This window comes from Peromyscus leucopus, chromosome 6 (assembly GCF_004664715.2).
Source record: "Peromyscus leucopus breed LL Stock chromosome 6, UCI_PerLeu_2.1, whole genome shotgun sequence".
NCBI classification, from domain to species: domain Eukaryota; kingdom Metazoa; phylum Chordata; class Mammalia; order Rodentia; family Cricetidae; genus Peromyscus; species Peromyscus leucopus.
This window is the reverse complement of record NC_051068.1, coordinates 82,151,571-82,167,541: the sequence shown is the minus strand read 5'-3', so window position 1 is coordinate 82,167,541 and position 15,971 is coordinate 82,151,571. Positions and strand designations below refer to the sequence as shown.

Sequence of the window (15,971 nt, the reverse complement as noted above, 5' to 3'; positions counted from 1 at the left end):
CTCCAAGACAGCAGCTTCTGAGGCAATGTGAGGAGAAAAATCTGCTCCAGGGTGTGTGTGTGTGTGTGTGTGTGTGTGTGTGTGTGTGTGTGTGTGTGTGTGTGTTTGGGGAGGGAGAGTCAGTATGTGAAAGGTATAGGCATTATAGTAAAAGCTGGAATGTGTCCTAAATTCCAAGACTGAGGAAAATCCCACCAAGGCTCCATTCTTCCTATCAGGAAGTGGGGAATTCCCAGAAGCTTGAGGAGCAAGCACATTGAGAAGATTCCAAGGGGAGAGTTTCATAGCAAGGGCCCTCCCCTCCTGAGGCAAGTCCCTGCTTTTCCCCTGGAAGTTGAACTTGACTGTTGGGATGCAGACTGCCCTTTGAAGGTCCAGTGCATAGTTCAAGCTTCTCAGTTCTCAGCGGTGAGTCCCAGCAACGGTGAGTCTCAGCTCCCACAAACCAGGTTTTGCTTCCTGGCTCTTCAGGGTCTTCCATCTCCCCAGCAATTTCCTCCTCTGGCTAGTTTCCTTTCACCTCCCTCACCTAAACCAGGAAGAAGTCTGAAAGGGGGGCCAGGGCCCTAGTTTGCTTTCTCAGGACTGGGTGTGTCCCCAGAGTGGCAGGAAGAGTCAGGAACAGCTGGTCCATGCTCTCTCTGCTGCTGCCGCCATGGACTCTGTCTTGGGACTAGTCTCCAAACTGTTCAAGCCCAAGCATGCTCCTCTGTACTCTGGGGATGTCCCTTCACAGCTGGTATCATCCAGGCTCTGCCAGCTTGCCATAGATGTTATTACTTATGTACTCAAACATCCCAAAGCACTCTGTTTGGAAAGACTGAAGATGTGGTGGTGAAAAAACTCCCTGCCCTCATAGAGCCTCCACCTTGATGGGGAAAACAGGAAACAAACAAGGAAGGAAGTGAGTATGTGATATATAATGAACATAATTTTCTGTCATGCAGAGAGAGTGTAACAAGGTAGGGTGCCAGGAATGAAACAGCCCTATCTTAGCAGGTTCAGGGGAAACTTAGAGGAGGTGACTTAAACAGAGACCTAAAAATGGCAATGGAGAGTGAAGGACACCACTTGGGGAGAACTTTCCCAACAGAAGGATGCTCTCAGACAAAAGTGCTGTGAGCTTGAAAGGAGCAAGAGCGAGTATAGGAAGGAGCTTGGGGAGATGAGGTCAGAGATCCCATGAGGCCTTGTTTAGCTCTCCAGAGTGCCTGTGTTTTAGTCTAAGTATCAGTCTTGAGCAGGGAAGTAACATAATCTGTTTCACACTTTTGAAAGATATCTCTGTATGGAGAATTCCCTGCCAAAGTGGAGTCAGAAGAACAGTTAGGAGGCTGTGGTTATTACTCATCATCACCAATGGCCATCATTCCAAACTCTAACATCCAAGAGCCTGGCACAAACCCCTGGCCTACATCCTCACCTCTCTTCTTCCAACCCAATCACAGACTACTCCCCTATGTGTCTAGGCTTGGTCTTTGTCCTCCAGAAAGCTGTCCTGGGGCCTGCCCTAGGGAGGGATTTCACAGTAGAGCTATGAAGCCCATGATGCTACATGTCCACTTCTCAAGAAATATGACACTGTTCTGTAATGGTCAGGGCTCCTGTGAAGGTACAAAATGCAAACTCTTGTCAAGGTGGGGGCCCAAGGACCCCTCTGAATGGTCCTCCCCTTCCATTCTTCCTCCTTTCTGAAGTGTTGGCATTATGACTCTCACACTCTGCCCCAGGTACCCTCTCCTCCCTCACTGATGTCTCTGCCATGCTTCCTCCCCCCTCCCACACAGCACACACACCCTATCAGCTAAGATGCTCTAGACAGCAGTGGACTAGGCATCCACTCAGAGCACTCCTTGGACACCTGCTCAGTGAAGGTGAGTAGACCAAAAACTTGCAGAGGGAAGATGGATTCTAGTGTAGGAGACAGAAAAGCATGTCAGAAAACTTTATGATCTGGTGTTTTGGAGTTACAAATGAATACAGGTTAAGGGAGAAAGGACCAACTCTAGCCAGGAACCTGAATTATTGTAACTCTAGATGCTCCTCAGCCTCAGCCCCCAGTGTCCACTGACCCACTGCACTCCCCCGGCTACCAATCTCTCAGATGTCACTAGGAATTTAGTGAGTTTACAACTTAACTCTTCTTGCTCTCTCTTCTTCTTCATCTTTTCTAGTACTGGTTTTGTTGTTGTTGTTTTGTTTTGTTTTGTTTTTGTGGGGGTAGTACCAGAGAATCAATATAGGGCCTTATCCATGCTAAGTAAATGCTCTACCACTGAACTGTATTCTCCCCTCATTAATCTCTAGTCTACAGTGTCGTCCATGATGGTGAGCTCTATATGGCCCTGGCTGTTCTCACTTTACCAGGCACCCGTGGTAACCGGTATCACTCATAAACACCCCTGTAAAGTGTTTTACACCTCTGCTCTTCCTGGTCAGGCCCATATCTCCATCATAATGACCATGGATGGCCAGGGTCTCTTCACTAATGAACCTCTGATAGTTCTCCGGTCGCAAACATGATCATTCAGGGAAAGTTGAGTAGCAAGAGGCAGGATGCAGTGTGCTGGGAAGAGCTGGGCACATCGATATGGGGAGGTTCTCTCCTCAGAGACCTGGACATTTGTCCTGGACTGGCCCTCAGGCAGCTTAAAAGGATACTTCCAATTTGTGCTCACCTTCTCTGTAAAGGGCCTGCTTATCAAAAACCAGGAAGCTATGCTTTGTCCCTCCTCACCACCCACCTCAGCAACCACCAGTCCTCTTCACTGGGAAGAGGGTCTTTCCTCTTTGTCTTGGCTCCCCCCACATCACTGGATTAAGCCACCATTGCCTCCTCATACATCTTCTCATTTGCCTTCTGAAGCACTTCCCAGGCCTCTTCCCATCGGTGCTCTACACTCCAGTTACTCTAGAATTTTCAAGATGTAAACGTATTCATTTCCAGTCACTGCTACCAGCTCTATATTGGCTTCTTGTGACTCTTAGGATAGCTTACTAACTACAAAGGACCCACCGGGTGACCCAGTCTCTCACCACCCAGCTTACGCCTTCACTCCAGACTGTAACAGTTCTAGGAACCGAATGCAGTTCCTAGAATGCTTTGTCTTCCTACTTTCTGTTTCCTCCAGTCCACGCCATTGCTGCCTCCTCCCACCCTAGTTCCCTTGCCTACCCAACCTCCACTCATGCCACAGCAGCTCAGCAGAGGTATTCCTTCCTCTGTCGTCTTCTTTGATCTCTCTTGGGTAGGGAAGGGATTCCTTCCACTACGGCGTCCTGAGTCACCCTGAGATACTCACTCCCTTGCAGTGTGTGCGTTGTCAGTTCCTCAGGCCTGGCAGCTCTGAGAACATTGGCCTCGCATGAATTAACCAGGAATTCCAGAGCATGATGGAGGGCTGGCACACACAAGCTCAATGGCAGCCCCCTTCCCTAGAAATAAAGCCTCAGATTTATGATCCTCCTGCGTCAACCTCCTCAGTACTGAGATGACAGGCATATTTTATTATGTCTGACCAATAAATATTTTCCCAATAGATGGATGAGTAATGTAAGAGCAGAGAAGGAGTGTGAATCCTGGGTGCATCTGGAAAGGAAGAGGCATTCCAGAGCAGAAAGCATTGCAGGGGACCTGCATGAAAGGGGACCTGATAAAGGCTCAAGCATGGGGATGGCCATGTGTCACATTCAGAGTGCAAGAGGCCAGCCTATTGGGGCAAAAGCCATAAGGGGAGTGAAGGGTGACAAGGACAGATGTTAAAGGCAAGCTAAGGTGTTAGAGTTTTATCACAGAGGCATTGCAGAGCATCGCAGCCAGGGTGTGGCACAAGAATAGCCATGTTTAAGGACACAGTTTACAGCAGCCTACAGTCTGACTTGTGTGAGGAGAGAGGAGGAACTTGGAGAGTATCCCTGCTCTGGGGGTCAGCAGAGAGCCTGTTTGAACTCCTTCAGCCAGAAGCCCTTTCTCCTGGCCACTGCAGTGGTGGGAGGAAGGCGTGTGCCTCTTGACACTTGCTTCTCCACTGGGCAGAGGTAGATTGCCCTTCCTGATGACTCACCCTGGAAGGGTCAGCTCCCAGCAGAATGTCATTGTTGACAGGAAGAGGGGTCAGACTTTCCCTTCTCCAGCCAGCTTTCTGGGTACCAAGACAGCAGCTCAGGACAACACAGTGTGTGGACTGGAGAACACACCCACACCATGCCACCCGCTTACATGCTTGGACCCACAGTGCCACGTGTCCGCTGGCCTGACACAGTTGACGGTGACTCAGGCAGCCGTAGAAACTCTCAGAAAGTATGATGCAAGGGCCCTGAAGGAGAGAGGCAGCGCCTCTTCTCCTCCGTTCTCAGACAAGGGAACGAGGCAGGCACAGCAGGCAGCAACGGTTCTCAGACCCTATTTAGAAGAGAGCCAGAACCAATAGTGAGACTTAACGGGGACAGCATCTGGTGAGGCTTCTTCAGAAGTGAGAAATGCAGAAAAGGAAAAGGGACCTATCCTCCAGAAGAGTAGGGACCAGGCCCAGGGCAAAAAAGCTGTCACTCTTATGTGGGAGCTGCAGGAATTACCCTAATTACCCTGACAGGCTGGCTACAGCTCCAACAGTCCTTGGAGTTCATAATTTGTTCTCTGTAGAAGAGCAATGTCACATGGGTGGCCTTCCTGGGCTGGGCCATCCTAGAAGTCTGTCCGAGCAGAAAAGGTAAACCCATGAGAAAAGGCTACAGACCTGAGGCACAAGGAAGAAAGGGGGCTTGGAGCATTTGCAGGGCTCAGCATCCACATGCCCACATGCGTCTCCTCAATCAAGGAAAGGTTAGGAAATGCTGAAACAAGGGACAACAGAAGAAATCTCTTCCGTGTGTGTGTGTGTGTGTGTGTGTGTGTGTGTGTGTGTGTGTGTGATTCAACCTGCCCTGCACAGGAGGCAGCAGGATCCAGGCTTTCCTCACCTGTGGAAGCCAGGAAGGGAAGGCTTTGGCTTAAGGTGGTAGTTAGCTGGCCTTTAGCAAGCCGAGGACTTAAAGAGAGAGATGAGGCATGGAAATGATTCCATATCTGCTGATGGCTGACACACTGAGAAAAAGAAAGATCCTGGGAGAAGGGCTGAGCGTCAAGAGGAAGGAAGAAGCATTTCCTCCCATAGCCTCCTCCGTGGATGCTGATGCCCAAGATCCCAAGGAACTGGCATGCCTTCCTGTCTGCTGCTCTTCCTCCTTGCTTGCCCCTTCTCCCGTGCATTCCTCCCGGCCTTTCGAGAACCACCACGGCTGCTGGTGGAGAGCTGAGCTGAGGGCACAAATGAGAAGCAGACTAGCTTGTTCCCTGCCGGGAATCCTCTTTTGGCCATGGCCTCAGAGCTGGCTTCTTCTGGTCTTAGCTTACATGTCACGCCCTCCAAGAGGCCTCGGACTTCTCCTTTGATTTAGCTGGCCCTGGTGTCACCATGGTTTTGTTTCCACGGGGCACTCGCTGCTACCTGGTATTGTTCTCTATCTGTCCTGTCAAACCTGAGAATTGTGAGCAGAAAGACCAAATCCACGACTGTTCAATTGAAGCAAGCTGTTTTGGGGTGTACCCGGGACTAGCCAGTCCAGAAAGAAAAGTCCCTGCTTGTCCTGTGAAGGTTAGGGTTTCTGTTTGTAGTTAAAGAGTAAGTTCCTGTTTGTCCTGTGTTAAGTCCTTGCAAGTTAAGCCTTCTATTTGTAATTAAGAATAAATTCCTGTCTCTTAGATCTCATGTAATCTGCAAAACATGTTTTTCAACCTCCACTAAACTTGCGACCCCCTTCACATGACGGATATCCTGACCCTTGTTCCTTCCCTTTCATTGTAGTTTTCTAACAATGTCTACCAGCCAACTCGTTTGCCCCTGTGAATACTTTATCTCTCCTATAAAAGGGACCTGAAGAAGCGGGCAGGGGCTGCTCTCTAACCCGACCTAAGGAGAGGCAGCCAGACTAGTCAGTCCCAGATGCACCCCAAAATACAGATTGCTTCAACTGGGCAGTCATGGTTTGGTCTTTCTCCTCACAGCTCTCGGGTTTAACACTTTCCTCTTTTTGTTTTGCTTGTGTCTTCATGCAGAATGGACACTCCTAGAGAGCAGGGACCTTGTCCATGTTGTACGCAGTTGTCTTCCCGGCACACAGAGCAATGCTTGGTTCCAAGCAGGCGCTCACATGTTTAGTTTATTTGTGAGTAATAACTGCTAGCATTTGTTGAGTGCTCGCTCACCACATGCCAAGCCCTTTTTTCATGTGTGACCTCAAGAGTCAGCAAACTGCGGGGTTCAAGGCCAATATTGCTCTCTGAAAGTTTTCACAAATAAATCTTAATGGAACACACCCGTTCATGCATGTGCTGTCTGCAGCTGCCTTTGTGATACAATGATAAAACTGAGTTGTTGCTACACGGGCAGTATGGCCAACAAGCTAAAGATGTTTACGGCCTGGCACCTTCCAGAGAAGGCTTACTGGCCCTGTGTTAACTCAGGTAACCCCATCAGCACCACTGCGGCCAGGCTGTTACTGATGCCATCTTACAAAAGTTGGCCGAAGCACAGAGTGTGGCACAGGATACAGAGCTATTAAGTGCACAGGCTGGGTTTGAACCTGGACAGTTTTGATCTATGCTCCTTGCTAGCTACAACGTTTCATGACTTTTCTAGGAATGAAGAGGGAAAAGGGGAATTAAGCTTATCCTAGAATTCTGGAAGTAGCATATAAAAAGGAGGAAATGGAGAATTAAAAACGTATGGCAACAGAGTTCTTAGGACTCCAAGACATCCGAATTTTTTTTATCGTCCCGGGTTTTTGTTGTTATTTAGGTATTTTATGTTTGCTTATTCTTTCATAGACAGGGCTTTGTTATGTAACCCAGGCTGGCCTCAAGCTCCCATCCCCCTGCCTCAGTCTCCTAGTGATAGAATGACCAGTGTGTTCCACATGAGTTTGGGCCACTGACTTGTTTTATTGGGAGTTTTGTTTGTTTGTTTGTTTAACGAGTACTAGGGATTGAACCCTAGGATTCACACATGTTATTCATGTGCTCTACCATTAAGTTGCATCCCTCAGCTGTTGGATTATTGTCTTTGAGGCTTGACCCTCCCTTGACACCCATACCTCTGAGAGTTTGTCTGCTGGAGCGAAAGCCCCACCCCTAAACATAAACAGAAGTGCCCTCTTCCTTCACTGTGAAGATGAAGGGCCAAATATCCTCCACTTAGGACTTGGAATGCCAATGCTTTCCTTAAATCTTCAACTCCTGGTCTGGCCTGCCTACATAAAAAACAAGGTTTGAGTGGTCTCTGATGTGCAGTTTATGTACTATTTTTAAAGCTGTTTTTGTAGCTACACACACACACACACACACACACACACACACACACACACACACACAGGCTTCTAGAAGCCTCACTGTTTGAACATGTTTGAGAACTTCTCATTCCTCCGATGTTGAAATGTGGAGGCAGTTCAACTCTGTGGTTAAAGAAACCCAGAATTAGAGAATCAGTGGATAAATTGCAGTCTTAGAAACACAGCCCCACACAGAAAACCTCCCAGAACTGCTCAAAGTTTCTCATGGCCTTAAGAAATGCAAGGAAAAGGGCTGGGAGAGGATGAGGCGAACTGGAGGGGGAGCCGAGCCTGGGGTGGCCATCTAGGAGGAGAGTTCTGGAAGGCACAGGAGAGCAGGAAGCAGGGGGAAGCACCTTCCCTGGTTTCTGCCTTTGAAGTCTGCTTTAAGATTTACCAAGCACTTTCACATTTTGTGGAACATTTCCTCATGACAAGGTCCTGAGAGGAGAATGATTTCTAGCCCTATCACCGACGTCACACAGTTGGGGGAAAGTCACACAGTTAGGGGCAGCAGACAGGGGATTGACTTCCCTCCTTTTGGACAGATTCCTTGATCCTTTGAAGCAATCTCTGAGGACGCTCTCAGAGGCCTGATCCAGGGACACCAGGTGGGAGCTTAGCTATTTCGATTCCTTTTGTCCATTTCATTGTCTGCTATATCTGAGTGCCCAAAACCTGGCCCAGAGTAGGTCCAGGCACATATGCCATCTCCTGCTCTAGAAGTGGCCCTCACCTTGTGGAGGTGATAGAGCAGGTGCAGACCCAAGCTAAAATAAGCTGAACCATAAGGAGGGCCAAGGAGAAGCTACAGAATGCCTCAGGGCTCCAACAAAGACATTGCCATAGGGGTTGGAGAAATGGAATATTCATGGAGGAAATGGCAGCTGAGAGTCTTCCGCTGGGTCGCCTCCACATGTGGGGAAGGAGGCATGGGAGCAACTGCCTGGCCAGCCTCTGTCACCTTGGTGTTTCCGCCAGCCGTCTGTCTTATGCTCAGCCACGTAGAACCTCTTCCCGCTGCCCCTCGTCTCTGTTGCTCACTCTTCCTGCCTTTTTCTTTTTCCTTGGTTTACCCAGCTCTAGAAACTTCCATTGCAAACTGTCCCTTATCCATGCCCCCTTAATGATGGAGTGCAGTAATTAACTGCTTGCTTGCCTGATTGCCTGCAGCCCCACAGGACTGTGACCTTCTTGACAGTAGACTGGCTATCATTATATTTGGGACATTCCAGCAATTAACCTTGAATAAACTTCAGCCAAGACATAGTAAACATTTAGTGAGGCTATAGCCAATGGGCAAATAGCCAACTTATGTGAGGCCTAAGGATATTGTAATAGAAGAAAAGGCTGCGGCTGAAGGTTGGGACCACCCTAAAAGTGCCAACATTGGTGAGTGTGTGGAGCTGCCAGCAGCACTAGCAAGGTGTGGTTGGTAGTGCTGACTAAGAGGGTGACTCTGCCACATGAGGGCTATCAGGGAGCAAAGGCAGACTAAGAAAGAGGGAGGATGATGGTTCCCTCTGATGATCTAGAGATCTGGTATACAAACAGATCTCTAGAGCCTTTGGAGGAGCCTGGGTATGCTACCCAGGTTCAACTTGGACACTGGGTCACAGATAGTGTGAGTTTTTAGCATGTAGATTTGGTATTCTGCCAGAATTTGTGATTTCAAACAAATGGTAGGGGGCCTGTGACAAGCATGTGACCCTACAGCCAGCCTGGGACAGGCCACAGTGAGATGGCCAGAACTCTATTTTGAAGCCAGAGAAGAGGAAAAGTCATCTCCAACATTTGGAAATGACTTGAGTTCTTGGACTCCGTTCATTCATGTACTTGACAAAACTTCATTAAGCAACAACCAAGTGAGTGAGTTATACGGGAGACAAAAAGCTGCCTTGGGGGATGGAGAGATGGCTCAGTAAAGCTGAAAGTGTCATTCCCCAGTCATTCCTCACCATATTGTTTGAGCAAGAATCTAAGGACAGTGTCGTATTCTCAAAAAATATTTGCTGAATGAATGGCTGGATCTGATCCTGCCCATGGCTTCCCAGCAGTCTGCATGTAAAGTCAAATGTCACATAGATGGTCTCTAGGGGCAATTAACAGTGTTGCTATGGCCTCTTACTCACTTTCTCTGGTCTCACTCATCAGCTCCAGTTATTCCAGGGTGCTCGCAGGACTTAGAGCCACCACCCTGCCACCATCCCCTCTGACTTCTGTGCATGCTGCTGTCTCTCTTGGGAATGCTTGCTTCCTACTTCCATACTGAGATCACATTTACTCTCCATGTACCTGCAGGATCTCCTCCTCATATAAAGCATTTCTCTCTCCCTCTCTCCACTCAAGCAACTCTCACTTTGTGAGAACAATGTATTACAAGGTGGCTTCCTCCACTACGAGCTCTCTAGAAATTAGGATGGGTCTGGATTTTTCCCCAATGTGTAGGGCCTTGCAATGGTTACTCAAGAAATACTTGTTAAGTGAATGTTGTGGATAACACAGGGAGACTGAACACCAGCAGTTCCAAAAGCTCACTTTGACAGTCACAGTTCTCTCTTGCAATAAGGGGTGTTGCCCTTTAGGGCCACAAAGTGTCCAAGTTGACATGAGTCTACAATAGAAAAGCACTCCAACTCAGCTCCGGGAAGGTCTCCTCTTTGAAGTTGGAGTTTTATGTTTTAACTTTAAAAACTAGCAAATGATCTATAATTTTATTTTTAAAACTCTAGGAAGTACAGGAATATGATTTCTATTGTTGTGTTCTAAAAATACATTTTCTAATCTTCCATTTTCTTCACAATAAACTATCTTTGGCATGACACTCTCCTTGCAAAAATGAAAACACAATTTAATGAACTGATACTTCATAAGCTTTAAGGGAAGCAGATATCTGACCTAAGCTAGGGTGAAGGGAAGCGGGCAGTCCCTCAAGAGGCCATTCCAGCTCCAGTGAAGGCCCAGAGCCAGGCAGGGCTTGGGGCCTCAAAACTACTGGAGTTTTTCAAGAAATTTGGCACCAGAGGCCAGGTGTCAACCATCCTCAGTCAATCAGGAAACATTTACTGAGTGATTGCATCATGGAGAGCTGTGGCAGAGAGGGCTACAAGACATGTGCACCGCTGTTTGTTTTGGTGGTGCACTCTTTTGGACCACACCATTGCCATGATTTCAAGGAAAGCCTGTAGCCAGCAATCATTGGGGCCCCAGTCTACAAGAAGGGCTCTGCTATACATTGTTTTGACTTTCTATCATGCTCTGAGACAAGTCGTACAGTTCCTACCTAATGAATGAGCAAATTGAAACACAAAAGGGTTTCACACATTATCCCTGGTCTCACAGCTAGGAAACAGCAGGTCTGGGATCTTAGGCTCTGATTTCAGAGAACACTGGCACATGGCTTCTGAGGTTAAAGAGCATTTTGGGGTAAATTTCCAATTTGATCTAATCACTAATTATATGAGACTCAGATTATGATGATCCTCATTTTACACATTAAAAATAAAACCAAACCAAACCTGAGGCTTGGAAGGTCCAACCCATCAAATGTCCCTAAGAGTAAGTGGATAAAGTTAAGGTTTAAGCTAAAGCCAAATCCTCAATCCCTGTTGCTACATTATAGAAGAGACTAGATTTGTCCACCCTGGGTCTCTCAGCTACTTCTAGCATAGGCTGCTATGATGGATCCTGGAAGAAATTTAATTCCAAGAATATAGCTCTTACCTAACAGTCCCATCCCAAAGGCCTACGGACTATGCAGTGGCTTCTGCCTGGACTTTGCCTCAGGCTTCTGTCCTGGGAGGAGGAGGAGAGGAGGCTGCTCGGGGTGAATGGCCTGTTGGTCTAGTGGCCAGTAGCCCAAAGCTGAATGCCAGCATGGAAGGGACAAGGAGTGAGAGCTGTTTGGGGTTCCAGCAATCAGGAGGCTTTTTGATGAATGGACAAAATGGTGGTTATGGTTTTGTGGGTCCAGTGTGGTTAGGGAAAAGGAGAAGGTTCTCAAGAAACAGAGCATTCTGCCCCTGTCAGCAACTCTACACCAATGAGTGGGGATATAAGCCATCCCCACTTCTCTTGACTGCAGGAGTAAGCCCATATCCCAGGCTCTGGGTCCCCAGATTAGGGGATATGTTGTCCCCACATGAGATCCAGAAGTGGCATTCCTGACTACACCCTGCCTTGGTCATATGTTAGTCTATTCCCTGGTGGGGCCACTCTAGAATCCTCCTTTAGGGGAGCCCAGGGTGGCCGTGCTTGGACTGCAATGTTGTACCCTTGTAGCCTCATCAGCCCGTGAGTAGTGACAGTTCTGCCTTACTGGACTTACTATAGTCCCAGAGATATTGGGACACTGTACAGATAACTCAACTGAGCCTCACAGCAGCTTCATAAGGAAGGTGCTGTCGGTAAAGGGGAAATCAGGACAGAGAAAGGACGTGCACATTCGGGGTCATACAGAGCTAGCATAGGGTGAGATTTTAACCCAGGCATGCTGACTGCAGAGCTAATGGTCTCCCCTGCCAAATTCTGCATCCGAGGAATGTTAGGACATTTCCTTTTCATCCGGGGAGAGATGCCCAGCACCAGCAAACAGAAAGAATTTTTTTCAGCTGGCTGAAGGCCCAAGGGCTGACTGGCCAGGGAAACCAGAGATGAGCAGGTTAGAATGGGGATCTCCTAGCCCTCATATGGGGCAATCCTAAGAAGGTGTCTTCTGTCTCTCACTTCCCCAGTCCCACTCAGCCCACCTTCACATGGGGAATCCTCTTCTTGATTCTCCTACTTAACAATGAGCAAACCAGCCTAGGAGAACCAAGGCAAGGAAATCATATAAACAGATAAAAAGGGAGATGTGTGCCCCTGGCTGTCTCTGGACTTGAACTCTTCCAGGTCTCAGTCTCTGCTCTGCTGCAGGTTTCTGGTTACTCTGGATAACTGTGGACACTGGGATGCTTTTTCCAGCATCATTGCCTCTTGTGAAATTGCCCCCTTGACACGTCTGTCTCTAGTAGCCTGTAAGCAGGAAGGGCATATAATTCACCTGGTCACAGACAAGCACAGGCCAGCACTCGGCAGGCACTCAGAAATGTTTATTGCATTAGTAGACAAGCTCCTTATGTCCTCATTCCAGGTAATTCTCCGCTTCGTTTGCTCTGAAGCCACCCAAGGCCAGGAATATGAAGCAAGCTTGTTGCATGGCCTCGACACCAGAAAACACGCCTTCCTCTGGGTGATTCTCTTTTTCCAAAGAAGGTTAGAAACTTTCAAGAAGGTTCTTCTGTTGGGGTTTCTGACTTTACGCTATGAGGAGGGCACTGGATAAACCCAAATTGGACTGTTAGATAAACTGTGTCTTAATTTTTGGGTTTAGATTTATCAGCTCTTAGGAGTTCTGGAGACAAATCCAGGCAGGGGCAGGAACCTGCAGCCTCGGGGAAACAGCCGGGTTGATGAATAGACAGAACTCCTAGAGGGTGCCCTCCTGGGGCAAGGCTCCTGCAGCATGAGCTGGAAGCCAGCACAGCCTTCCACAATGACAGCTGATTTTCTCCCAGTGGGGAGGGGTGAGCTAGGCAAACATCTGTAGCTTCCCCAAATATTTACTACTGACTCTTGGTAGTTTTCAAATTCAAAATCTACACTGTAGCCCTAAGCACCAGAAAGTTGGAAGCTACCATTCCCATTTAAGTGATGGAGAAACTTGGTCCCAAGGGTCCCTCCATTATAGCTGCTCTGCCCCCCTTCCAGCTAACCTCTTATGAAAATGGGAGGTGCCATTTAAAGGGCAGCTGGCAGCACTGTGGTCCATATGGGAACTTCCACTTTCCTCACCTGGTTAACCTGGTGGGAAGGGGGTTGTCTAACACACTCTGACCTTCATGCAGTACTTTGCCGAGAACACTGAGACACAGAACAGCACTGTACAACCCCAGGTTCTAATACCTACTCTGGTCCACTTCCATGGACCCATTTGTGTAGAAAGGAGGAGGGAGAAAGGATGGAAAAAAGAAGAGAAGTACAGAGATGGGGGGGGCACCCTGTATGACAGAAGTCAATTCGCTAGAAAGATTTCCAGGGGAAATTGCCCGACAAATAGTTTTAGAACAATCTACAAACGAGGTTTCCTCCCATTTCCTGCCATCCATCTCCATTTCTCTTTTCAATCAGCCTCCCTTCCCTTGGCTCATTTCTCTAGCAAGGAGGGTCTCTCCCAAACTCCCTCTGTCCTCCCCTGAGTCATCTGAGTACTGCCTCCTTAGTGATGCTGCATTTTGGAAATTACGGAACCCCAAATCTCAGATAGTGCCAAATTCCTCTCTCTCTCCCCCAGGACCTGGCTCCGGACATGACTCTACCAGTAGTCAGCAGGGAAGACGGCAGATGGTCTGATCAACCGCATGGAGCTTAGAGTCTTCTCATTCCAGACTTCACCCGCAACGTCCCCATCCCAGACTACAATAATTCTTGTGTGACTCTGGAAGAGGTAGCTTAGCTTGTCTGGGTCTCCATCTAAAACATCACAGTGATTTAAAAAAAAAAAATGGTTTCAAATTTGTGATTCTATCATTTCCCTTGCATGGATGGGCTCACATTGGCCTGTGTGGATCCACCGGACACATTCCTAAGGGTTTGACCCAGGCAATCAGGCAGAGGAGGAGGTACTAGAACCAGTAGTCCCTTTGGTGGTCAGAGGAGACTACTTGGAGCAGCCACTTCAAACACATCATCCATTAGCTCTTCCACACGTGACTTCCTTGTGCATGGAGGTAAAGCTTGTCTGGCCACCAGAAGCACAATGTCTTATTTTAAAGCAACACAAATAAGGTAGATACAAGTCCTACTGTGGATGGGTAGTTAGAGATGGTCTTGTCTTGTTCATCCCTCTACACCTCCACATGAACAGAGATCGTATCATTGCCTTTGGGCAAAGGAGCAAAAAAGAACAGAAAGGAGATGAGACTTGCCTACAGTTACACAGCAAGTGAGTGGTAGAGGTGAGAGAAAATTCTGGCATTGAGATTTCCAAGTCCACAACACCATTGTTGTGTCATTGCTAGAGAATAAAAGGAGAATAAAAAAAAATAAAATGGGAGATGGTGAGATGGTCAGTGGTTAAAGATGTCTGCTGCCAAGGCTGATGACCTTAATTCAATCCCTGGGACCTGCACACTGGAAAGAGAGCCAACTTCCACTAGTTGTCCTCTGACTTCTACACAAGTGCTATCACACACACACACACACACACACACACACACACACACACACACGAGGCACTGTCTCTTTCAGTTGTCTAATAATTTGATGAAAGGGAAATCAATGGCTCTATTTTATAGGCATTGAAGCCAAAAGATGTACAGCCACACAGCAAGGACTGGACAGAGCTGTCAAGAGCAAATAGAGTTTAAGTGGTGGGGTCAGGTTCAAACCCTAGTATTTGAAGGGTTTCAGTAGAGTGGGGAGGGGGATTCCATGCCTTGTGCTAATATGATGGATGGCTGAGCTTGTCATTGTACTGATGAAGAAGATGCATGCACTCTTCCAGAACCAGCTTAGTTCTAACTCCAAACTCCATGAGCCTGAGGCAGAACCTAGTTCATAAAGGAGGACAGAACCAGTAAAATTTGACCCTCTTCTCAACAACTCTGCAGGCTTATCATGCTTACACGACTTCCTCTAGCTTCTTGTCTTAAGAAATGCAGTTAAGTCTTTTTTTTTGGGGGGGGGGGCTGGAGGTGTTGGTTTCAGGACAGGCTTTCTCCATGTAGTTTTGGTGCCTGTCCTGGATCTAACTCTGTAGACCAGGCTGGCCTCGAACTCACAGAAATTCACCTGGCTCTGCCTCCCAAGTGCTGGGATTAAAGGCGTGCGCCACCACTGCCCAGCCAGAAATGTGGTTAAATCTTTATTGTTCTAGAACACTCAAAAGAACATTTCCCCAAGCCTTGACCATGTCTCCTATGGCTGAGTGCTGTCTCTGCATTCCTCCAGGAGGCCCTGAGTACTAGTCACTACCCCAGCCCTTCAGCTTCCAATGGCTCACAAACCCATGAGAATGAGTAGGGGCCATACCGTCATGTTCATTGTTACACCCCCAGGGTCCAGCACGTGGCCTGGCCTGTAGTAGCAGTGAACATTTGTCAGATGACTTATCCTTCATTCCATCTGCCCAGTTAACTGAATTCCTATTATGTGCTATGGCTGTCAGTTCAGAGGTAAGTGAAAAGGGGTGCCACCTAGAGGAAGTCTCAGTCTCAGGGTGCAGGCTAAATGTAACCACCAGTATCACCTGAAATACTGCAGTGGTTCTCAACCTTCCTAATACAAATCTCATTCTTCTTTACTAGTTCCTCATGTTGTGGTGACCCCAAACCATAAATTATTCCGTTGCTACTTCATAATGTAATTTTGCTACTGTTATGAATCTTAATGTAAATATCTGATATGCAAGATATCTGATATGTGACCTCCAAGGGGATATTGAGCCACAGGTTGAGAAGCACTGGTTTAAAGTGATGTAGAGAATGAATGAATGCCAACTTATGGGGAAGGAATGGGTTGAGTGCAGTGGGAACACAGGAAAAAGAACTATCCATCAGCCTGGGGCA

The 15,971-nt window shown here is 47.7% G+C and overlaps 1 long non-coding RNA gene across 1 annotated transcript; it reads left to right on the top strand.

Moving 5' to 3' along the window:
* Positions 1–239: 239 nt before the first annotated feature.
* On the top strand, positions 240–14,844 carry LOC119088209. Its single transcript, XR_005091827.1, has 3 exons — positions 240–424; positions 12,497–12,618; positions 13,697–14,844. It is a non-coding gene; the product is annotated as an uncharacterized LOC119088209 (long non-coding RNA).
* The last annotated feature ends 1,127 nt before the right edge of the window (positions 14,845–15,971 follow it).